The sequence below is a fragment of the Cryptomeria japonica genome, chromosome 4 (assembly GCF_030272615.1).
Source record: "Cryptomeria japonica chromosome 4, Sugi_1.0, whole genome shotgun sequence".
NCBI classification, from domain to species: Eukaryota; Viridiplantae; Streptophyta; class Pinopsida; order Cupressales; family Cupressaceae; genus Cryptomeria; species Cryptomeria japonica.
This window is the reverse complement of record NC_081408.1, coordinates 155,404,974-155,430,991: the sequence shown is the minus strand read 5'-3', so window position 1 is coordinate 155,430,991 and position 26,018 is coordinate 155,404,974.

Below are 26,018 nucleotides of genomic sequence, written 5' to 3'. Positions count from 1 at the left end.
GCGGCCTCGCAGGGATTGTGGGTAACCACAGTGTACCTACGACCCCACAATCATTGCGGGTGTCCACAGGCACTTGCAGTGTACCTCCGGTGGTCCCACAGTACTCTGCGAGCCCCTCCCCGGGGGAGGGGGGAGAAACTTTTTTTTTTTTTTTAATAAATAAAAAAGATAACTTTTTTTCTTATTTTTAAAATAAGTTTTTTTTAATAATAAAAAAAAAAAGTTTTTTTTAAAATATTTTTTATTAAAGTTTTTTTTCATTTTTAAAAAAAATTGCCTTTTTTTTTTCCTTTATTCTTTTAATAATTTTTTTTTATATGGGCATAATAAATTGTTTTTTTGGAGATTTTTCACATCTTATAAAAACAAAAATATCATGGAATAAGCAAAATTGAGAACACTTTTTTCTTGTCACTCCACAGTTGTCTTGCAGTGCTTCCAAATGGTAGTCAAGGGGGGGGGGGGGTTGATTTGCTCCTTTATATCTCTTGGCCACATCCCAATTGAAGGTGTCTTTTTCTATAGTGCTTCTTGGTGGCATCATCCTCATGTTTCTAGATTTACACTATCATGTTGTATGCTCTTGCATGAGAAATGTTGTACTCGCACTATCATAAAGTGCCACACCTCTTTGTATCTTGTCATTGTTGACATTTTTGATGTAATCCTCTTGCACACGTAGATTAGGAATATCTTGTGAGTTCTAGTGTATGACTCCAATTGAGACTTAGATTGTACACATTTGTGCATGGCTCGCATGAGACTTAGATTGTACCAGTTTTTCTACCATTTACAAATATCTAGATGATGCTCAAAGCATCAAAACAGGTTGTCTCCATGCCTGATCTTTATTTTGTTGTAGCGAGTGATTCATCATCGTAGACTTGGTACCTAGTTTTGTCACACTTTGACATTATTGGTGCATCATTGGCTCTCTTTCTTCCTTATGGGGAGGTATTTTTGGTCATCATCATTGGACCTTATTTGCAGGAGATTACACATTGAGGGATTCATGGTCTCCTCTTCTCTCTTATGGGGGGACATATTTTGTTCTTCTCATTCATCATTGAGAGAATTGTGGGCTTTCTTCATCTCTCTTTTTGGGGGAGTTTTTCTACATGTGGTTTTTCTCTCTTTTTCTATTTATGGGAGATTGCATTGCATTTGTACATGGGTACCTAACATGGCCTCATTGTTGGGACCCATCTTGCATTGCTTAGTTGCATTGTAGACTTAAGTGCTTTCCCCTAAGTTGCATTTAAGGGGGGTGTAGGTGTAAATAATTATTCATCATGGATATTATTAGACTTTAATTAAGTTTAATTAGGAAATGCATTTCATAGTAGTTTGGGTATGAGACACTAGGGTGTTTGTGCCACATTGGGATAGTGTGTGTAGGAGAATTTCCACCTTTTATGGTGTTGATCTTATTTCTACTTTACCATATCCACTTATTGTAGAGTGATAATTGCACCTTCGGTGGGTGATCCACCTCATGTGGAATATTTTATTGTTTCTCCTACCGACCACACCTATTTCCTACCTACCATTGTTTCTTATTGAGCCACATGTCATGTTTGTTCGCTCACATATCCATATAGCTTTGCCTATATAAGCAAGCTCATCTACATTGTTTGTACAAGCAACAATCACGAGCAATCATTGAACATTTTGTAATGATCGAGTTGATCATATTTTGCATCTTGATAGAATACAATTTATTTCTATCATCTATTTTGTTCTCTCTTATTTGTGCTTTCCATTGCCTCTATATCTTGGCAAAATATCATAGTATCATTTAGGATACTCCATTTAAATATTATCGTGTATGCCTCCCTTCAAGAATGTTTTCTTTGACATTCATTTTCTTGATTTTTATATCATGTTCTATAACAATAGATAACAATGTCTTAATGAAACGCAATTTAGTAATGAGGAAAATATCTCACATAATATCCATTTTCCATGAATCGCACAATATACTTCTGAAGTGATCTATATATACTTTAAGAACATTGAACGCTCACATATTACACCTTCTAGAACTAATTTAAAATTACTTTGAGAAGCATTGTTTTCACATACATTTTAGCTTATAGATACATTTTTGTGAGCTTTATTCATCAAGTCTTTTAAGAGAATGTAAACGATATTTATATTATTGTTAACAACTCCTTTATGCAATGGTGTTTTATTCTTAATTTTGCTCAAATGAATCATTCTCCTCACCTCTATCAATTCTCACAATATCTATACTATGTACTTTATCAATGTTTACAACAAAATGTATTAGATTTTCTCCAATTTGATCATTTTCACGGGCTTTCAAACCACAATCATTCAATATCAAAGTGAAATGGTTGATGTGGTCATGGAAAGATGTATAGCAAAGAACAATCCTCCCGTATTTATGAGTAGTTTTTGTCAACTCTTTTTCACATTCAATATTTTCTTAGCACTAATTCTGCAATGCACTATACATGTTTTCCATTGTGTGGCTCATAAACTACATAATGCAATACCGTTCTAGAGGTTACTACAAGTATTCATGAGGTTTTCCATCACCTAGTCTAACTTTTCTTGAGATGTGTATAGATCCTCAAAGCTCTCAATGATAATCTTTAAAATGAAGCACATGACTTTAGTAATTTTATCATCACAAGATAACAGTAGAGTGGTTTTGCTTCATTCCTAGTTCAACTCCACTCCAAAGTAAGTTTGTTTATCAAATGAACCATTTGGAGAAGTGAATTTGATTGTTAGCTTTGTCAAATTCCATAAGTTAACAAGGAATAGTGATAATGTTACCTTATAATTTACAGCAATCAAGTTAACGACGTCTAGATACTTTCCTTTTAACTAGAAGGATGTGTCCTAATTTTGGTTTTTGTTTATCCTTCTGATGGAGATAATATTTTATTTAAATAATAAATCTTAAAAAAAACACAAAAACACATAGCATATATATGTGTGTGTGTGTGTGTGTCTACACACACACACACACACACACACACACACACATATATATATATACATACATACATATATATATATATATATATACATATGTATATATACATATGTATATATATATATATACATATACACATATGTATATATATATGTATATATATATGTATATATATTTATATATATACATATATACATATATACATATACATATGTATATATATATATATAAATATATGTGTGTGTGTATATGTATATATGTGTATATATATACATATACATACACATACACACACATACATATATATATATATATACACATATATACATATACACACACACACATATATACATATATATACATATGTATATGTATATATGTATATATATACATATATATGTATATACACATATATATACATATATATATATAGATGTATATATATATATATAGATGTATATATATATATATATATATAAACATACACACACACACACACACACACACACACACACACACACACACACACACATATATATGTGTATATACCTATGTGTATATATATATATATACATACGTACATATATATATATATATACATATGTACATATATATATATATATATACATATGTACATATATATATATATATACATACGTACATATATATATATATATATATGTATATTTATATATATATATATATATATACATATGTACATACGTACATATGTGTGTGTGTGTATTAAAAGAAATTTTAGCACAATACAACACTAAGTAAATTTAGTAGATAACATAGGTGAATCAAAAAAATGTCTAGTGGTAGACATAATCATAACAAATAGCAATCCTCTAAGGGTTCTCTAACATCATTACTAAGCAACACCTACTGATATCCATTAAACACCTCTAAGTTAATCATATGAAGGTAGCTTTACATCATTACACTATTCCAAATCATATAAACAATCCTAATAAGATACATTGACTTAATTTAATTAAATAAAATCCTAATCATTAATCATAATACTAATTATATAAAGGCCTATGCTAAGTTCATTTTAAAAGAACCTAATGAAAGCTTCCTATGATAGCCTTCATTAAGAATAATAACATACATCTATTCCACATGAGTACATTCACTTACAAGTTATCCATTAATACAAATATATTTATTTTTAATCCTTTCCACTAAGAGTATACAATTACATATATCCTTTAAATTACAAGTATAGATATACAAACACATATTCTATTACATCACTTTTGAAAGATACATATCAAATACATTACAATTGCATAACAATTCACCTCTAAATGTGAAAACACTAAAATACATTAAGATAAGATCCATCCAACTGCATATGAAGAAGATCTCCAATAATACTCAATGGATGGTAAACACTACCACCCCATCATGTGGAACCTAGAGGTTTATCCCCCATGTTGGAGATAGACACAAGGCCCCAACCAACAAGCAAAAAGGCTAGGGATAAAAGTAACTAGAGATACACCATAACCAAGATATACAAGACACCATTGCACAAGAAAAGAATGTCAAGATCACAACCAAAGATTTCCGGAGCCTTCCACATAAAAGAGATATAATAGGATACTAGTATACATGAAGGAGAGAGTGTCATCACATAGCCTTATGATGGGTTATCTTGGTAAACTGGCCCTCTCCTAACTGTAGACCCTGACCCCCACGGAGAACTCATGTGCTACCATACAATCTTTTCCTATTGGCAAGGTATTGTATGATCATGCTAGTTCCAAACGTCTCTTCAAATAGATAGTCATTCCCAATCTCATCCTCTATCTATATGAGCACATGAGGTCATCAATGGATCACATACATTATCTTATTAGTGTGTAAACCCAATAAAACAGAACCCAAAGTTTTATTAATGTTATCACTTATTAAACAACTCTCCTATGGGTTATCTTGGCTACCATTTTGGACCTTGAACCCCATAGAGATTCAATCACCATTAATGTACCTAGATAACATATCCTCTATTGCTCAAAATAAGAATCACAAAAATTATGATATACAAATAGGAACATCAAGAAACTATATACATGAATAGATTGCATAATCTTCAAATAAGACTTCCAAACAAAGACCAATCAGAAGGTCAATTCCTAAAACTATATCATAACCTCAAAATTAGTATTTCTTTTTACAAACCAAATAAAGAAAGTGCATATGAACACCAATCCAGCCAAATTAAGTCCAATCAAACATTGAAATCGAAAATTGATAGGGTACATAGTCACCGTAAGGCTCTAGAACTGACTAGAGTCAAAATTGAACAAAATTGAAAATCAAATCAAAACCCATAAACTTGTGCAATTGGTTACTAAATTTGCATAGTTGCTTAAAAATTCAAAAAAAATAAACAAAAAAATAGCATAAAACTTGAAACTAAATTTTGACAAAAACCCATTTTAAAAATTGGCTTGATAACATCCTTGAAATGAAGAGAAAACAAACGTTGGGAATCTTATAGGGTTTCCAATCAAGCATAAATAAAAACTGATCAACTAAAACAATCAATCCCCACACTCGATTAAGCATATAACACTATTTTCAAAACACAAATAAAGAACTAATTTGAGACAATAAATATAACCAGAACAACATTCTAAAATCCCATCTATTAATAATTTTCAATTAAAACAACAATTAAAATAGAAATTAAAACTAGGAGATATAAACCTACTTGAAAACTTATGAAGAAAGATAGAAAAGAAAGAGAGAGAATTTGAAGATGAATATCTTAAACACGAACCCTCTTCCGATTAACAGCAAAATTTCAGCAATCAAGCCCAAAGCAATTCAATCAAAGCTCCAAGGAAACTTCAGAAAAGAAATCCTTTAATCAATATAAAACAAATGCATACCCTTCTCCAAAATTCATAATCCAAAATTGTGCTTCGAAATTCTCCATGCAACTTACGATCATAATTATTCTCCCAAAATTTCATGAAAATAAAATGTAAAATAAAACTTTTATAAAGAAAATATAAATACAAAACTCAACTACATCCTAAACAAATCTTGACAAAAACAGGCACAAAAGAAAAGCAAAACCCTAATTTGAAAATCATAAAACATCAATTAAAAATATTAAATCGGTAATATAAAATTAATTTCTAAATAAAAATCCCCATAAAACAATTAAACAATAATATTGAAATATTAAAACACTAATTAAAAATTCCCTTAAAAATAGTTAACTCCCACTCAACAACATGCAAAAAATAAATAATTATTTCCAACTAAAAATATATTTATCCACCAAAAGAACAACTAGTTCTACAGAAATAGAAGAATTAATACTGCATTAAAGAATAATTTTCACTCAAGGGAATTCTCACACTAAAACTATTCACATGTACAATAATAAATCATTTAATAAATAATATCCAATAATAGAAATATATTTATTAAATCGAAAACAAAATTAAAGTAGTAATAAACAATAATTAATTATTAATTAATTTATAGCACTCAAGTTGTAATTAATATCAATAATTAAGATAACATAAAATAGCACACATTCAAGTAAATCATAAAATAATACCTATATGAAAACAATACTTACCACATACAACAAGGTGATAAGATATTGTCTATATGACAAATCTGACGAGATAAAAATAAAGACTAGGTAATTCTCCCTAGGTTAGGACAATGTCTAGGGTTAGATACATTTTGGACCTTGTACTATCTCCTATGCCATCATTGGGATTTAAAGACACACTGAAACCTATGGGATCATGAGGATTCAATGTCTGGTACCTACTATATAGAGGCCAATTGGAGACACATTGAAATTTGCTAAAAATAAACACTACACAAAATAGTAAGTTCATGAAAAACACCCAAGTTTCAGTGGTAGGCTCTTTGATTGATTTCCTTTTCTACACCTAATATTACATTAACATCTCATAAGAAATCATAATAAATTACCAATATATAATCCAAATCATAAGTATACCATCGATTACATCAATATGTCCATCTCAAATAAGTTATAACAATAATCATGTCCTAAAACATATAAGCATAAAATATTCTAATAACATGGATCACATGTATGTATCCATACACATTCATACCAATGAAATAAAACACACCTAATGAGTCAAATATAGTCTAACAAGTCAAAGTAATAAGCATCTAAAGAAAATAATGGAGGGGTACTACATCATTTTTTGAAGATTTGTATGAAAGTTATAAATACTATTTCAATCTGCTATTGTACAAGAAAGAAGAAATCAACAACCTATTAAGTAGTTTATCTATTTATAACAACTTACAAATATTTTTGTTTTTAGTTGTTCTTTTATCTTTTTTTATTTTGAATACTCTATTTATTCAATATGGTGTCATATCCATTTTAAATCTTGGGCATATGGGTTTTTTCATGTGTGGGTTGTGAATAATGTAGGTTGTGATTCAATTGTGAGTAGTACTAGTAATTTTTTATGGCAAAAGAAGTGAGCAATATTATGGCAAAGTATAAAAATTTGTGAAATATTCTCAAAATAATTTTTTAAAAAAATTGTATCAAAAGAATCTGAAGGTTTCCTTTAATTGTATAAAAATATTTGTGTTTTTATTTGCTTTTATATTATATTTTTTATTTTGAATACTTTATTTATTCAATATAGTATCAGATCGTCCAAGGGGTTGAGCTTAACTGGTTAAAACACTATGTTCTCACTGTGGAGACCCAAGTTCAATTCCCAATAGGGACATCTGAAGTGGAATTCTAAGTTGTGACTCTTGGCCTTCCATAGGATGGGGAAGGTGTTGGGGTCAATCTAATCAAACATAATAATAGTAATAATAATTCAAAGATATGTAATGGGGTTGGGCCCCCCTACTGTGTCCCCACTGGTTCATAGCTCTAGTCAAAACCTATTCAGGCTTTAGCCCATTCCCGATAAAAAAAAATAAAAATAAAAATATGGTATCACTATCCTTTTTTAATCTTAGGTATATGAGTTTTGTCATGTAGGTTCTATTTAATGTAGGTTGTGATTCAATTGTGAGTAGCACTAGCATTTTTTTATGGAAAAAGAAGTTAGTAATATTGTGGTAAAGTATACAAATTGGTTTAATATCAAGAAAAAAAATTGTATAAAAGAATCTAGGGTTTTTTTTAATTTTGTTTTCATTTCAAAAGAAGATACACTAGTACATTCAGAGCTGATTTCCAACGGCCGTTTGTCGGATTTGCGAAAAAATTTCATCGGAGTGCCGACAAAATCAACCATCGAAAACTCGGCATCGGATTGGTCGATGATGCCATGCCCGTTGGAAATACGACAATCCAATGGACTCTGCCAATGTTGTATGTCTGCCAATTACATTGTCGGTCGAAAGCTTGGTATTCATCATAATTCTGACGATGATAATTTTTATCAAAAAAAAATTATTATTATTGATGAGACCCAATGATGTCTCATCGATATAAAAGAGCCATCAAAGGAAGGAAAAGTTGATGAATTCCAGAAAGGACTCACCGAAGATAATAACTTCATCGACAAAAGATATCAAAGAAAGTAGAGAGGGTCTTCATCGATGGGAAAAGTTCTTGAGGAAATAATACTATTGATGCAACATAAAAAGGACCCACCGAAAGGAGCGTTTTCATCGAAAGAATAATATCGATCCAAATTAAAAAGGTATCGATGAGACCCAACAATGTCTCATCAATATAAAAGAGCCATCGAAGGAAGGAAACACCGATGAACTCTAGAAAGGACTCACTGAAGATAATAACTTCATCGACAAAAGATATCGAAGAAAGCGGAGAGGGTCTTCATCATCGGGAAAAGTTCTCAAGGAAATAATACTATTGGTGCAACATAAAAAGGACCCACCAAAAGGAGCATTTTCATCGAAAGAATAATATCGATCTGAATTCAAAAGGTATCGATGAGACCCAGTGATGTCTCATCGATATAAAAGAGCCATCGAAGGAAGGAAATGCTAATGAATTCCAGAAAGGACTCACTGAAGATAATAACTTCATCGACAAAAGATATCGAAGAAAGCAGAGAGGGTCTTCATCAATGGGAAAAGTTCTCGAGGAAATAATACTATTGGTGCAACATAAAAAGGACCCACCGAAAGAGCGTTTTCATCGAAAGAATAATATCGATCTGAATTCAAAAGATATCGATGAGACCCAATGATGTCTCATCGATATAAAAGAGCCATCGAAGGAAGGAAATGCCGATGAATTCCATAAAGGATTCACCAAAGATAATAACTTCATCGACAAAAGATATCAAAGAAAGCGGAGAGGGTCTTCATCGACAGGAAAAGTTCTCAAGGAAATAATACTATTGGTGCAACATAAAAAGGACCCATCGAAAGGAGTGTTTTCATAGAAAGAATAATATCGATCTGAATTCAAAAGGTATCGATGATACCCAGCGATGTCTCATCGATATAAAAGAGCCATCGAAGGAAGGAAATGCCGATGAATTCTAGAAAGGACTCACCGAAGATAATAACTTCATCGACAAAAGATATCGAAGAAAGAAGAGAGGTTCTTCATCAATGGGAAAAGTTCTTGAGGAAATAATACTATTGGTGCAACATAAAAAGGACCCACCAAAAGGAGCATTTTCATCGAAAGAATAATATCGACCAGACAAAAGGAAGCTACATCGATGAGGATATAGGTTTCGAGGAGGTTAAAAGGCATGTTCTTGATATGTGTGGTTTTGCTGATGTAACTTTATCAGTGAAGAACGATAATGGAAAATAAAGAAAAGCTTCGGTGAGATAATAGACTCATTCATCGACGGGGCATAGTGATATCGATGAAAGAAGTATTTCGATGGAAAAATAAAGGAGGACACCGAAGCCCAAGGTTTCTTCGACATAAGACCCGATGGATATCAAATATGTTTCAATGAGGAGACAGCCATACTGACCGAATATAGTATTTCGATGAAGGGAAAAAATTCTTGATCGAAGTAATATTTGAAACAAAATTATTGTCGATATAAACAAAGAGATCGATAGACTAAAGAAACAAATGATCGAAAGACATATCCTCATCGAAATGATTATTGATTTCCGCACTAAAAATCAGAAACAAATCCTAGGGAAGGTCACATCGCCATTAAATTCAAATGTGTGCCCGAGTGACCATTGTCCAAACTGCCATTACTAACTGATTAAATACGCCATAAGTAGTGGATCAACATCAAAGGACATAGTATTAAGGAATTCATAGGCGACGAACTAAAAGCAGGAATTGGGCAAATTCACAGATAAAGCTCAGTAATTCCAAGTAAGATGTTTGCACAAAGACCTCTTTTTTAAAATTCAAATGGAATCATCATCTAAAACTAATAAGACCAGAAAGGGAAAAGAACCTATTTCTGCACAAGAAAAACCTAAAAGACAGAAAAGGGAAGGGTGTTCTTTGGCCCAGGACCTGATTGACCAGTGCCCATCATCCAGTTTGAGGTCCAAGAAGATTAGAGCTAATGAGGAAGGCCTGGAGGACCGGTTTGAGGATCTTGGAGACATATGGACAGAATTGAGAGGGTATGAATTATTCATATATGGGTACAATAGAAGAGTTGCCCCTCAACCTATCAATAATTTATGGCGATTGAACTTAGGAAGGTTAGTTGTGGCTAATGTATTCATGAATGTGGAGCTCATGAAGGCATTGGCAAACAATTATGACCCTAAAACCCAGACCATATATAACTACATGGGTGAGCCAATTCTTGCAATCACAAAGGAGGTTATTGACACCGTGTTCGAGTTGGATTGGGGATTTAAAGAATTTATTGACCTCAAGAAGTTAACAAGTGAATATTTTAACCTAGATCACATTTGCAAAATGTGAAGACTCCCTAGACATAGACCTAGGAATGCAGGGTCCTTAGTGCCACTAGGTGAGGATGACAAAGTTCCCTATGATGTCAACTCTTTCCATCCATATTTCAAGTATACCTATTACTGTGTTGCCCAAGTGCTAGGGATAAAAGCCCATCCTTTGATGGATATTGTAGCCATGGTCATTTGTGTCGATTTGCAGTCTAAGGACCCCCGCTTCTTTGATTTTTGTGCTTATTTGGTTGAGATTTTGAATCATGGGTTAGAAAAGTTAAAGGGGGATGTCATCAATGTTCATTTCAAGCATTATTCCTTACTTATGTATATGCTATTGTATGTGGGCCAAGATGAAGGGTTATGGCCAAAAGAGTTATGTGTCAGGACATATGACAATGCTGGGATGAGAAAACCAATGTAACTATGGGTTTCTTCCTAGGACTAGAGGTATGTGAATAATCAATATTGGAATTTTGAGGAGTTCTTTGTCAAGCCATTATATAGACTGTTGGGATTCCTGTGCGATCATTCCCTTGCACTAGAGGTTCAAAGATTCCTAAGACCAAAAGATTTCGTTGAAGATCCCTCAATTGAACACAATTGGGGAGATTGGTATTGTTTTTCAGACTACACACAAGTCAGGGTATATGGGTTCAAAGGGAGACCATACTTACTACCACTTATAGTCCCTAACAGAGTGACTTGTCTAGAAATTATGAGGCAACTGTCAATAGTGAGTACAGAACATCTAACAAGCCATGGGAAACAATCAATTGTACCTAGGTTGTTAGTATTTTCAGATTTTATTGTGAAAACTTCAAAGAGTTATGACCTACTGCAGACAAAATTGGATTATTATGGCAAGGCTATGGGGGATCCAAGGCCCAATTTCTATCCTCAAGGATACATAAGGATAGCCCAGTCATCACAAAAGCTGAAGGCTGGAGAGCCCAAATCTTACCTACTGGATGACCTCATTAAGAACATTGGTAGAGAAGAGGCTAGAGTGAAGCAAATAAAGTTTGAGAAAGCAATGTTGGCTTATAAATGGAAGCTTTTTAGAAGGAAAATGGATGAGAACGTGCTACAAAAGATTGAAGACCCCTTGGAGTTGGCCAACAAACTTATGAAGCATGAATTGGAAATACTTGAGGGAGTCCGGCCTTATGTTTTTAGGGATTACATTGATACTATTAGGAATACAAAACCTTTGGCTCATATGTCTCCTGGTTCCACAACTGGCATCATTCAATTCACTCCTCAAGAGGATTACCCCCTGGTTATGCAGAGGATACACCGATAGACTTGGCAACAGGACAACTGAATGTCCGAGAAGTGGCTGACATCAGATTCCTGGAGCATGAGGATTTTATTGTTGATAGTAACTTCATTGCTTCCAAGGAGTTTACCGCATTCCTCTATCAACATAAAGGATCTCAAATTAGGAATAACATGAGAAATAGTGAAGAAGAGAAGTAGCTTCAAAAGTTACAAGAGGAGATGGATCTTGTGATGAGAGAAATGACACCTGAGAAGGGAAGACAGTTGCTTAAGGAAGCTGGTGTGCTATTATACTCTGAATGGGACATGAACTCTGCCTTGTTGTTTGATGGATTGCTCAAGAAATATGACCCAAGTAAGCAAATGATGCCAAAAGATATTGATAAACTCTTTAGAGGATCATGATATGATCTAGATCAGAAGGCTCTTCTATAGTGGGCTATCTATCCCAAAGATGAAAGACCTATATTGGTTGATACAGAAGAAGCTTTTGGACATTTGATGGTGCAACAGGTTGGAAAGACTGGCCCTAGAAAAACTACCAAACTAAATTTGGATGTCGCTAAACTGAACCAAGATAAGATAGAGTTTCTGGTCTGAGAAAATTCTACATACAAAAGCCTATATGAGAAAACCGATGAAGAAAAATAGAGGCTGCAAGCAAGATTTCTTCAGATTGATGCAGGTACCAGTCAAACAGGGATGACATACGGTGTTGACAGAGATGCCATGGATGCCTTGACAGATGCTATGTATTGGAGGAACAGGGCTGAAAAGACATCTCGACAAGTAAAAAAGGAACAACAAAAGATGGATAAGTTAGTTCTCGAGGTCGTTGAGCATAGATTCAAAAGTATGGTGCAGGTTGTAGAAATCTATTGGAAGACATACACTGGAACAGTCAAAGCTTTGAAAGAGCATGAAAGGCTCAAGTCTTAGTTGGAAGGCATGATGAATGACAATAGTCTGATGAATCCAGGTGAGAAAATTGAAGCTGAGGCTTACTTGAAGTCCCATGATGAATTGGCAAATCAATTAAGGAAAGAGCTTCAGAGGCTGGACGATGGGAATACCCCTAGGGTGCCCTCATTTTATAGTAATCATGAGTTAGTATTGTTGGAATAGTGGAAACAAGAGTTCAGTGATGAGAAGAATCAAGTAGTAGCAGAGTTGGATCGGGACAAAGAATTGTCACTTTGTGTTAACCATATTCTATCCAATCATTTCTAGACAGAAAGCATCATGAGGACACTAAACAATGACGTTCTAAGGTATAAATATGATAAGTACATTGAACACATAGGAATGATAAACTTGTTTATCTTCTAGATTGTTAACAAAAGTGATAATTAATAGTTATGTGCTGAAAGCCATGATGCTTGGTGACAATGTATACCCTCATATAAATGAGGGAACTTTTGTAACAATAAGGATCATTAGAGAAGAAGTAGAATATAGCCTCAGGCTTACTATCGTACCATTTTGTGAACATACATAATATAATCAGTCATCTTTCCTTTGTGTATATGTTGTGGATTACTGCATCTTTTTGTAGACAGTTGCTTGTGATATTATCTAAAGGAGATAAGGTTACTTGTGTTCTTCCAGTAAAACTTTGTGTTTCATATTGTGGATTTGAATAAAAGATTTACTTGCGAATATAGTTTTGTTTATAGTGCGCCTACATATTATCTCAACCATGGTGCGCCTGCATATGTATATAGTTTTGTTTATAGGTGGAAAGCCTAAGGTTCAATGTCGAACTTGGTTGCTCTGATACCATATGTAATATTCCATTAATTCTATACTTAAAGAAAATAAATTGCGATCTATATTAAGATAAAAAATTGAGCATTTCAAAATAAAACATAACTACTTCAGTTGAAGGAGAAAACTAACTAAATGTTCTTCAACATAATAAGAATCTAACTAATTTATCTAATAGGAAGGTAATCTTTTAACGATAAAAAACATTGAATAAATATTATTAAGCTAATCAATATGAGAAAGGAATTCAAATGGCAAGTTTCATTTTTGAGGGAAGAGATAAAGGTTCAGAGGTTACAATTCATTTAACTTTCCAACTAAAACTTTTGTATCAAGCCTCGACATAGTTTGGAATAGGGAGAGCATCATCAAGGGCCTCTCTATTCAATCGTAGACCTTCTAGTCTCCCATGCCCCTTCCAATTGGAAGAGACCCAACCCTTCATGAGGGTGCATTCTAAGGATTGGGTCTCTTTTACATCTGGTCATCTGAAATGCAAATTATAGCAAGGTATTGTGACTATAAGATAGAAACCATCCTAGGAGCCTCTAATATATCAAACATTGAGAAAGTAGCAAGCTTACTGTACAAAGACAGTGTTCACTATAAAGTTGCAGTCAAGTTCAAAGCATTGATTTGTGGGAACAAAGGGTTTCATATGGGGATAGAGCAGTCTCATGAAATATCATGACAGTCATAATCATAATCTAAAGAGTAGTGAAATCTTCAAGATAGATTAGTGATAGTGTAGTCATTCATTAATTGTTTTGGATATTTCAAGCTATGTTTTCCTAATAGATGGTCAAGTATAGAACAATAACACTCATAAAATATAGTCTAGAGAGATTACAATCTATAGTAAAGCCAATAGGTAGTCATACCTAGTACCACATAAAATGATAGTAATCAAGTCTACAGAGTGAAAAAGAGGAGGGTATAAGTTTCTAAAAGGTCTTTTCAAACCTTAACAACAAATAACATGCTATTGTTGCATCATTGTCAAAACTTGACAAGAACAACACCTTATAACCTCAAGAGGCATAGCAATCATAGGGCAACTCATATCAAATGTGAAACTCAATACAATAAATAATCTTAGTTTGTAGCCATATAGCATCATAATGTAGTCCTTGACGAAGTATGCATACAAAAAACATCTAGTTCTATTAAGGCACAAGCATCAAAGTCAGACGTTATGACAACTAGTCAAAAACATCAAGTACAAAAAGGTTAGTCTCAGTCACTAGAACACAATTTGCAACATGCATTAGGAGTTGTCCTCCTTACAAATAGTGCAACATTAAAAAGGTATTATCAAAGCTACAACCACAATTCAAAGAGGAAGCTTACAAAGATAGGACAAAGCTAGGTACAGGCATAAGTCAAGGTGAATACATAATTGAAACTCAATCCAAAATAGTGAAGAAGTGCAACAAATGACATGAGAAGTCTAAATAAGTATTATAGCAATCATGAGTCAAGGACTAATGAAGTTATTTTTTGCATCCATGATACAATCTCAAACACACTTTTTACCGTTCTCTTGGTGATTGTGCTCAATTGTGTATGTCTTGCTTATGTATGAAAATGGCATTTTGAAGCTTTCCACCGACAATGTATTTGAGATGTTTTTGATTTAGATATGGCATGAGCTTAGTCGTAGAGTGAGACTAGGGAGTTGGAACATCTCAACCATGGTGCGCCTGCATATGTATATAGTTTTGTGGATTCATTAAAGATTTTCATTTAATTTTAATCAACTAAAGAGCAATATTCATGACTTACAAGTAATAAAAAAACTTACAAGGATGAGGCATATTCATTACTTACAATTAATAAAAAAACTTACAAGGATGAGGCATATTCATAACTTTTACAGTCCTACCTTGGATAACAACACTAGAAGCAACTCATATTGTTCGTGTACAGACAAGACAATATGGGAGTTCATTATGCCCAACAACTTATGGTGTTGTTGTTCATGTTGGCTCTGTTGGACCCTGCGATTAAGATTCAATATTCATTATTCAATAAGATTAACTGTGCAACATAATGAAATATTGAAAAGTGTGTTATCTTGTTGAGCTTCGCTTGGTTTCAAGAATAGTTTAATATTCTCTACTTAATAGGGCCAACCACGTCAAGGTGGAAGCTCATTTGGCCCCTCCCCCCCTAGCATCACTCTAAACTCCCCATTAACATCTTAACATTCATTCATTCATTAATATCACATAATGTTCATTAACACTTAACATTGATTAAAATTAATTAACACACAACATTCATCAATATTAATTAACACATATCATCCATAACCATTAATTAGCACATAATTATATTCACTAACACATAAAAATCAGTCATTATAAAATAAGTTAGATTACAATCATTTCTTTCTTTGTTTTTTCTTTGAAGCTATGAAAAGACTAAGTGGAACATTGGTTTCTTCATCATTTCCCCCCTCTGTAGATGTTCCACCAACTGCTCGTGATTTCAATGTATGCCTAGTCCTATACTGAGGACGAGGACGCTGAAGCAAAGGGGGGTCCTCTGCAATAACAAAGAAATGGGTTAAATTCAAAAAAATAAATTATTATTGTTACAAGTATTTCATTAATTTAGAGAACATAATTGTTGTGCTCTTTGCCTGATGGGGCCACATGATTTTGTGTAGCCTCAACCTCAACATGTTGAACACCCTCTAGATCATCTGGAGTTGAAATACTAAAGGTTACATTAATGTTGAACACCAATTGCAATTATATTTGTTTAAATTAATAATAGTGGTCCTCTTTACCTAAGTGGGGAACATCACATTCTTGATGTTGTGTACCCAGATCATGCTCCACTTGCTCACCACCGACTACATGCTCTAAAATATTAACAAAAAAGGTTACATTAATTACTACTCTAATTAAAAATTAAGATGTTTAATTGTATTAATAGCTAAATAAATAAATTTGAATAGAAAATGAATACCTCCACTACTGGGATGCACATCCTAACCTTCATGTGCAGGTGGTGTTTCACAATTAGCAGGCTGCATTCCAATGACATGCACATTGTTATCATTGCTTGCTTATTTAAAACAAATATAGTCACTTTATGTTGGAACTCAACATCAATTAGATTATTGGTAAAGTATTCAATTTGAAACAACTTCCATTTAGCATATTTACCTCTGTGATGGATGCACTCAAATGTTGTGTATGCTCACTCAATTCTTGTAGCTGATCAGCCACAACTGAATAGCCTTGCTGGTAGGCAATTCTATTGTCATCTTCTGTGGGCACTCTATTGAATTCAGAGCCCTGCATTTTTGCTTGGTACAGTGAATTTTGCTTGCATTGTTTGATAAAAAAAAAGTTTCTAATTTATTAATATTTTAATTCAATATTTCGTTTGCATGAGATACTTACAATTCGTGCAGCAAGTTTCATGTAACCACCAGAGCCAAGTTTGTGTTGCCCATGCTTTTCTTGCCTTGCCTTGGTTGCCTTTGATGTGTCACTGAGTCTATAAAAAGTTTGAAATATGTTATAAAGAGTAATTAATTAGTACATAATTACATTTTTAATAGTATCCCATACTTTCTTCTGGTGTCTAGTGGTGTATTTCTTTTTTTCCTTTCAATTTTCTCCTTGGCATCCAAAATCAGGTCCTTCCACTCCCTCTTTGGAATCACAAAAAAGGTTACATTAATTACTACTCTAATTAAAAATTAAGATGTTTAATTGTATTAATAGCTAAATAAATAAATTTGAATAGAAAATGAATACCTCCACTACTGGGATGCACATCCTAACCTTCATGTGCAGGTGGTGTTTCACAATTAGCAGGCTGCATTCCAATGACATGCACATTGTTATCATTGCTTGCTTATTTAAAACAAATATAGTCACTTTATGTTGGAACTCAACATCAATTAGATTATTGGTAAAGTATTCAATTTGAAACAACTTCCATTTAGCATATTTACCTCTGTGATGGATGCACTCAAATGTTGTGTATGCTCACTCAATTCTTGTAGCTGATCAGCCACAGCTGAATAGCCTTGCTGGTAGGCAATTCTATTGTCATCTTCTGTGGGCACTCTATTGAATTCAGAGCCCTGCATTTTTGCTTGGTACAGTGAATTTTGCTTGCATTGTTTGATAAAAAAAAAGTTTCTAATTTATTAATATTTTAATTCAATATTTCGTTTGCATGAGATACTTACAATTCGTGCAGCAAGTTTCATGTAACCACCAGAGCCAAGTTTGTGTTGCCCATGCTTTTCTTGCCTTGCCTTGGTTGCCTTTGATGTGTCACTGAGTCTATAAAAAGTTTGAAATATGTTATAAAGAGTAATTAATTAGTACATAATTACATTCTTAATAGTATCCCATACTTTCTTCTGGTGTCTAGTGGTGTATTTCTTTTTTTCCTTTCAATTTTCTCCTTGGCATCCAAAATCAGGTCCTTCCACTCCCTCTTTGGAATCATGGGGGGACGCTCATACTTTAGGTTCCTCTCCAAATGGGTCTTGTATTGGCCCCTCACATACTTTAGATATGTGCTAGCTTTTTCAAGGAGCTTGGTTTTGTCAACGATGTCATTTCCAAACCACTCAACCATTTGGTTTGTCAATTCATCTTTTAACCTTTTTTCTTGGTCATTCCACCTTTTAAAGCAAAAGCAAACCTATTAGATTCAGAAATGAACTGAAGCTACATTTATTACACTTCAAGAAATGGATCAAAGGAAAACTATTCTAGCAATGCTATTAAATCAAAAGTGGATTAGGGTTAGTTCACATATGATGTACCACCTTTTACATATGGTGGGCCCAAATATCTGCAATGCAATGTCACTAAGATGTTTATAGAAAATATCATTGCTTGCAAAAAAATCATGGGATCATTAGTCCAAAATGAGTGATCATAAAGTAAATTACAATTAGAGTATATAATAATAATTTTAAAGTACCTAGAACCTTTTGTATCTTTAAGGGAATCATTTCTTTGTCACTCACCACCAATGTGGCCTACAACATTCCCATACTAGAAATACAAGAAGATTTAGGAAATTATGGTATGTTATCAGTAGTAGTCACCTCTGGCACATCCTCATGTGCATCTCCTCCCACAAAAAATGAATCCACTATGAAATGGCATTAAAATTCAAGAAAGAACGCTTGAAGGGAAATAAACACATGACAGAAGATAGAGCAAAAGAGAGATCTACCAACAATGGGCGGGCCAATATGACATGCACTAGAGGATGTCTGCATGCTACGTGTTGCCAACATTGTAGTCGGTAATATAGGTGAGAGTAACCTCTGATGAGGTGGTGGCAAAATTTGCACAATAACATTGACAGGACCTAAAGATTAATACATTAAATATATCAAACACTAAATATATGAAAAGTGCAAGAATTGTAAACAAGGATGAACCTTTATTTTGAAAATTGACAGTATCAAGTATGATGTGTTTTGGGTACTCAGAGTGATAAGCCAAGTAAGTGATAATACAAGAAAATCATCATCACTTGAAGATTCTGCAACACCCTGATCGTGGGAATGACTTTGATGAGGGCAGATAAATTACTGTAAAAACAATACGTACATATTTTAGTTAATGACATAAAAAAGAATAAAATATAAACCATTATTGAACTTTTTTTATAATTAAAGCTTTCATTACTTCTTACTTGCAAGTTTTCTATTGTCTGAATCAATAATGCCACCCTCTCTCGTATCTCATTAGTGATAGGATGCATAGCTTCCAAAACAACAATCTCTTTTCTAATTTTTATAAGAGGCATTTTTAAGAATTTCATAAGGTCTGTGGGATCTTCAGGGTCATCATCGCTTAACCCTAATGATTCCACATCCCTAGAAAGGTGCTCAAGTACTGCAAATCCCTTTCCATTTCCCTGAACATCCATTTATGTCAAGAATGTCATTAACAATTACAAAATTAGTATAAATCACTAAAAAAAAGAACATAATAATGTAACAGTTTGCTTCTATCTAATTTGTACAATTACAATGAGGTTTACCTGCTTGGTAGAAGTGTTGCAAGCTACATCTCTATCTGTGATATGTGATGGATCCATGTCAGGCTGTGACAAAGAAAAAATATTAAAAACGTTAGCAAAATTAAACTAATAGACTTAGAAAAAAAACACAAAGTTCAAAAAATCTCACATGCGTCATCAAAAACATGTGATCCATCACATATGTATTTTAAATCAACATCCACCACATAGCTAATAAACAATCCAATTTCCATAAATAAACATAGTTTAAAAATTGTCACATAAATAGTCACTCTCCCTATCTCCATCTCCATATTAAAAGGTGAATCATGAATTAATTATGTAATGGCATTAGAATTCAAACATAATGAATTAATTATGTAAAAAAAATTCTATCAAGAAGTCAATATTAAATAGATAATATACTAATCTCATACCTCATACATTTCATTCTTCATCATCATGAACATCAAGGTCATCATCGCCAGCATCATCATCATCATCATCATCATCATCATCATCATCATCATCATCATCATCATCATCATCATCATCATCATCATCATCATCACCATCATCATCCTCATCATCATCATCATCATCATCATCGTCATCGTCATCATCATCGTCATCGTCATCGTCATTGTCATCGTCATCGTCGTCATCGTCATCGTCATCATCATCATCACTGTCATCATCGTCATCATTATTATCAATGTCTTCGCCATCATCATCACCACCATCACCATCACCATCACCATCACCATCACCATCATCTTCTTCTTCTTCTTCTTGTTCTTCTTCATTGTCATTGAGAAACTGTCGATCGTGATCATCATCCACTTCATATTCTACTTCTTTAGTATCTTCTTCTTCGGTATCTTCCTCTTCCATCACATTATACTTTATCAGCCTTCCTCATGGATCATGTCTAATAACAAATGACCAACCCGGTTTATGTGGAACCTCTAAGTAAAATACTTGCTCACATTGGCTTGGAAGAACATAGGGCTTATCCCCAACTGGTTCAAATGACCTTGTATTTAGCATTATAAAACCATTATCATGTTCAATAACAGTTCTATTAGGATCATTTTTATTCAATCGTAGCCTATACCATTTGATGACGAACAAAACTAATTTGAAGGAATTAAAGTCACACTCAAGTATATCATCCAAAATGCCATAGTATCAATTTTGAGACTTTTGAGGATGAATGTCAATTCTCGATGAAATATTTGTCACCTCAAAGACTGCAGTGATGCCAGAATCACAAGTTTTCTTTCTGTCATCCAACTTTTTTATGCAAAATTTATGACCATTGCAGCACATAGCATTGTGGTGGTTGACCTACGATATGTCAAACATGTAAATTTTATTTCATTGTGAGTTGATAAACATATGGGTGTGATGAATACTAAGAGGGGGGGCTGAATTAGTATGCCAAAAATCTCTGCACTAAAACACTTACACAATCTAAAGATAAACTGGTAAACCAGTCTGACAGTCAAACCGGTTACTACACATGCAAACCAAAATGCGAATAAAGAATTCACCCACAAAAGAAATACAACCATAACACAAGTTATTTGACATGGAAACCCAACTGGGAAAAACCACAGTGAGATGGAACTCACAAGTCACTATCTACAGAATAGAAACCAGACCGGTTAAGGTCAGACTGGTTAAGGTCTTACAATGTTCTTCACCATAACAGATCCTGCTAGGAATCTCAATCTTTGTTAGGAGATAAGTCTGATTAAAGACTACCTTGTTAGAGGATTTTAGATTCACATGCGTGAACCACCTTGTTAGAGGATTTGACAAAGGCTTTGAGGCCTACCCGGTTAAAGGCTACAAACTTGTCAAAGATGTGAGTAATCAACAAGTGTTTGATCTATCTAATAGCACAAACTACTTGGTTAGATCCAGTATTGCTCACAGCTAATGCATTCCAGCATTACTTCAGTCTTCTCTATCTCTCTCTCAGTTACAACTCGATCTTCTCAGATAAGATCATTCTCAACTTCCACCTTAAACCGTAGCTCAACATAAACCCTTTTCACAACTTCTTCAACAACACAAAAACCCTAGACATGATGTCCTTTTAAAGGAATCTGATTTCATGTCAGTCCAATATGATTACATTACAATTTCCTAGGTTCAATGAATCTAGACATACTCGGTAACATGACACAAGAATCACCGTCAATGTGTCGGCACCATCAAACAATCGGTGGATTGGTAACTCATCACAAAATGTCGGTTGGTAACTCATCACAGAGTATTACCGGTTCATACAAAATACCGGTTGCCGGTTTGACAAAAATGAAGACTGGTAAGAATGTGTTGTGCCACTTTGCTCCCTTGTACCGCTTGTGATCTGCGAACCGCTTGGGGTCGACATGCCGCTTTAGACTAGGAAACACATTCTACAAAATCACCACTAGTCTAAAGACTAGAATACAACATACCGATTGGAACAAATACCGATTGAACATAAACTCATACATATAAAGGGGTTCTCAATACAAGTGTGTGTCCATCAGTGACAATCACAACATAAACAACAAAAATGGCAATAGGGTGATTAATAAATTTATACGTACCTATTTATCTCTTAAACCATATGCTAAAGCAATTTCCCTTTGCGTAACATTGGAATCTCCATTACAATGTGCTTCTTTAACCAATGAAGCCACACCTTCCCATGTTAACCTGCGTCTAGAATGTTGACAATGTTCAATCCATACCATCATCCAATCAAGATTGTTTGCAATATACAAATGTAGTGCATCCCACTCTCGACCAACTATACAAAAAATAAATAGACGTCTTACAATCGATTTATTTTGAAGATTAAGAATTAATTAACTACAATAACATCTTAAAATTATCTCTCACTTTCCTCAATCTACCTTTCCCCGTCAAGTACTCCCCTTTGAATTTGTTAATAGTGTTGGGATCCCAAATGTGATCCATGTGGATCTTTGCTGCAAACTTAGGAAGATATTCAGAAATGTACACCATAGTCTGCTATACCATATATCCCTCAACCATAGAACCCTCAGGATGTGCTCTTTGTCGAACCAAATCCTTGAAAATTTCAAGTGCCTCTCAACCATCCACATTGACCTAGTGTGTACAGGTCCACACAATTCAATCTCCTCAACTTGGTGTATGAGGTAGTGTTCTTGTGCATTGAAAAAAGCTGGAGGTAGACAATTTTGCATTTCACACATTAAATGAGGAATTTTTCTCTTCCAATATTTTATATTGTCTTTATGGATTTCTTTACATGACAACCACCTACAAGGTATTCAAGACGCAAAAAAATAGATTACATAACAAGTAAAACAAATCGCAAATATAATATCAATACAACGAGCTAAACAAATATCACTACTTACCTCATGTATTTTCCAAGATCATATATGACTTGCTTGACATTATTGTCGAAGTCGTCTGGGAGAGATAGAGGTAGAACATACTGCAACAATTATAAAATTATGTTTTCATTTTTTTGTAACATAATGAAAACTACACGTACGTGCAGTACTTAAATACATACTAAAAACACAAGAACATGAATTACCTTAATGAAGGTATGCCAATCATGCATTTTAATCCTTGGCCCAAATTCACTTTTCTTTGATATGAGATTGTTTATGTTCGTAACAAATCCTGTGGAAAATCAATTTTTTTGTATGACTTCTTTTATAGCATTGCTTTGTTGGTCCGTTAATAACCAAGGAAGCTCACTTATATTAATGTGGTCTCTATGGCTATTTGATTGAATGACATTTATCATTGCATGACTGGAATCCTGAATGTCACTACATATTTTGACAATTTTTTCTTTGTCACGCATTCCATCCAATATTTTCCATACTGTCTCTGTTATATTTTTTCCAATATGCATACTATCAAACAAATGAACAATTTGTAACTGCTTGTAGTAGGGAAACCTACTAAATTTTTAGGGATAACTTTTTAGTCCCTTAGGAAGGTGGTCATTTATGCCTTCATGACCTTCATGATCATCAATCACATCATCAATAAAAAAAACAAAATAGAAAAGATGTTTTATGACAAACCAATAGATGGAATGGCATTACCTTGATGATTAATTCTATTATATTCCAACTTCCATAGGTGAGGTGTCATTCTTCATGGCTTTTATGTATTCTCTTCTTTCTTATTGAAAAGATGTTTTTCAGTATTTTGATACTTATGATTTCTGTGGAGAAAGTGCCTATACTCATCAAACATCTGCTTTCCTAAACTTTTTCAATGATGAGATTTCATCTTTGGACCACAAACAGGACATGCAAATTTTCCCTTTGTTTGAAGACCTACAAGATAATATATAATTGGATTAAATATGATAATTTTTTGAATTATAATGTTCATGCACAACTTAAACACTATAACATACCACAAAAATGTGTTAGCCCCAGGGCATCGTGTATTGTCCATAGAAGCATTGCATGGAATTGAAATTGTCTTTGTCCTATTGGTCTAGAGACGTCATACATAGTGACACCATTCCATAACTCCAGCAACTCATCGATAAGAGGCTCGATATATACATTCATATCTTTAACTTGGTACTTACCTAATCGAATGAACAAGAACATTACATAATTATTATAACCATATTACTGCAATATATATATATAATTAAATCTAGACTATATTTAAATGATAAAATACCTAGAACAATCATTGCCAACATTATGTGCTCCCTCTTTATTGACACCCATGGAGGAATGTTATTGTTGATAACAAAAACAAGCCACACTAAGTAAACAAATCTCATCTCTCCAAATGGATTGACACTGTCCGCTACCAATGAAAGCCTAAGATTACGAGGTTCTTCTTTAAAGTGTGGCCACTTTTCCTCTATGTCCATAAATGCTAAACCATCCATAGGCATTCGAATAATTTCATCTCGACTTCTATTGCGTGTATTGTAATCCATAAATTGTGCCAAGCTAGTGTGCTTGAATAATCATTGCATACGTGGAATAATGGGAATATAGCAAAGAACCTTGCGAGGAACCCTTTTTGTTATTTGGTATGTTCGATACTTATTGATATGACATTCAGGGCATTTAGTTCAAAATTCATGTTGTTTGTGATATATAATATGATCATTGGGACAAGCATCTATTGCGTGATACTCCATTCCAATATCTTTCATAATGGCAGATAATTCTCAGTATGAGCGAGGTAGAATATTTGATGGTGGTAACAAAAACTCACCTATCAATCTACATCAAAAAAATATAATTTTTTATAATAAAGAATATTAATGGTACAACACGATTCACAGTTTATTATGACATATATGACATACCTTAACATATGTGACATTGTTATGTTGGATAAACCATTCATAACCTTCAAGTTCACCAACAACAATACAACAGAGAGAAGAGTTGCCTGCGAGCCTTCATAAAGGGCCTCAGATGCCTTCTCAAGTTGAGGGACATCATGAAAAACATCAAGATCATCTTCATCATCATGATCAGCTACGTGATTACTAAATGAGTCATGGATCAATGTATTTGTACCATCATCTTCAATTGTGTTTTTTGGCTCATGATCGTCATCTTCCATGGGATCATTATCTTCAGCTTTGATATTCACACCTCCATGTTCGTCCACTTTGAAAACTATATTCTTAAAGTTGTGTTGATCCATACCATGTGCTCTGGGGTGCTCGACCTATATAAAATTGATAAACATAAATAAACCATGATCATGATCTCATCATCACATGATTTATTATGTATATAAATTATCAAAATGATATAATGAAAAAGTTACCAATGGATGATAATCATGTCTACATTCAATGTGACCATGTAGCCTACAATGTTTCTTCATTGTTTTGATTAAAAGTCTTCTAGGCTTTAACCTCTTACAAATTTTGCATGGACAATAACATTTTCCATCACCTTTTCTTTTCAAGCTAGACCATAATCTAGCAATTGTCTCCTTATTTTGTTGTTCATTGATATTGTCTGACATGGTCTTTCTTCATAGGCAAGAAAATAGAAATTATCATCATTGAACAAAG